Here is a 1,938-nt window from a genome sequence, read left to right as displayed (position 1 = left end):
CGTTTCCACTTGATGAGGAGGATATTCGTTGTGTTTTCAACACTGGACTGATAAAATTGCTGCATAGGTTTCATGGTTTTGCAGGTGAATGCCCATATAGACATTTGGAGGAGTTCTACATCGTATGCTCTTCAATGAAACCTCCAGATGTCCCGGATGAGGACATGTTCTTAAGGGCATTTGAGTACTCATTACATGGAGCGGCAAGGGATTGGTGTTGTTGTATTACTCCTGGATCCGTCACCTGTTGGGAAGATCTTGAGCATCAGTTTCTTGACAAATTCTCCCCTGTGCGGTATGATCATAGCAACGATCCTGGGTGGACTGACCCTAGCTTGGGATGGTATGATGCTCCACAACAATATCAACCATTTCCGAATTCTTGTATGCCTTCTCCACCTGTCCAGGAGTCACAGCAGCTACAGTTTCATGGGCCTGCCCAAGCAACTCCTCATCCTCCCACTGCTTCTGAGCCTACATTGAAGGAGTTGTTGAGAAAGATGACTGCTCAAAATATGCAGTTTCAACAGGAAACCAGAGATCGGATTATGCAGTTTCAGGAGTTTCAGCAGGAATTTATAGCTTCATTTCAGAGTTTGAGCAATCAGTTGGGGCAGATGGCAGCTCAACTCACTGAGGAACAGTCTCATGTTTCAAAGGAATCCCCATTTCAGGTTGTTCAGCTTCCAGACGATGTTGGTGTCATCCACATAGGAGATGGGGAGCAGAGTCACGAGCTTACTACTGCACCATCTACTTCCCCACCGTCCTATGCCTTCCCTCTTGCACTTGAGGATGCAGTTTCTCATTCCGTTGTTGTTGGTGAGATGAATCATGAATCAACACAGGTTTTCTCTAAACTTGAATTCCCACTTGGTTTGCCTGAGCTGTTTATGCATTCACATATTCTTGATTCTGCCGAGAATTCACATGTTAGTGTTGATTTTGATATGGAAACTGTGAAAACTGAAGATGCTTTAGACTTGGGATTAAATTTTGATCTTTCACAGTTTTCTGAAAATTTTAAATGTAGTTGTGAAACTGGTTCTTGCTCTATTTGTGTTGAAATTAATTCTGTGATACAATCAGCTTCCAACTTTATGATTGGTGATACTAACTGTGAATCTAATGAAAATGTTGAGGACTAGGCAGATATGAGCAGATATTTTAAGCCAGGTGGACTTTCTTCGTCTTCCACGATTGAAGGTGATTTACTGATGAATCATCCCTTCCTCCATCCGGTTGTGGAAGACATTTCTCTTATCGATCAAATTTGGCGAATGAAGTCCTTCCTCAACACTTCATTTCTTGATCCATTTATGGAAGACACTTCTCTGCAAGTCCAAAATTGGCAACTGCCACCATGATCAGGGGAGTTTTCTTTTCCCTCCTCCTCCTTTCCCACTCTTATTACACTTGTCCATGATCTGTTCACTGTTCTGATTTCTGATCTTATGCCTATGACACATTGAGGACACTGTGTAGTTTAAGTGTGGTCTATTGGGGGAGATTTTCACTTTTTCTTTGTTTCAGTTTATGTTTTATGCGTTAAGTTTTTTGTTTTCTAGGTAGTTTTTGTTGTGTCTTTTGTACAGTTTTACATGTTTCTCTTGATTTTTGGACTGTGATTAGGTTGTCAGTTTTCTTTAACTCCATTGATACTCTGATTGGCTTGAAATCCTTGCTTTTCTTTGCTTGGAAGATGATTATGATGTTTGAGAGGTTGATTTAATTGTGACAGATATACCCTGTGTGAGAATTTGAGCCACTTGATATTCTTTCTTGTGTGTGATATGTCTCTTGATTGCTTGCACTTATGCCTTGGCTTGACTCTTGTTGATAATTCTTGATTCATGCGCATGTTTGAAAGTGATAAAGGCGTTTTGTTGTTGAGCCTTTCTAGCCAAATGAGCCTACCTTGTTGTGATCCTTTGATAG

This window comes from Vigna radiata, unplaced genomic scaffold (assembly GCF_000741045.1).
Source record: "Vigna radiata var. radiata cultivar VC1973A unplaced genomic scaffold, Vradiata_ver6 scaffold_201, whole genome shotgun sequence".
NCBI lineage: Eukaryota > Viridiplantae > Streptophyta > Magnoliopsida > Fabales > Fabaceae > Vigna > Vigna radiata.
Note: the sequence above shows the minus strand (reverse complement) of the source record.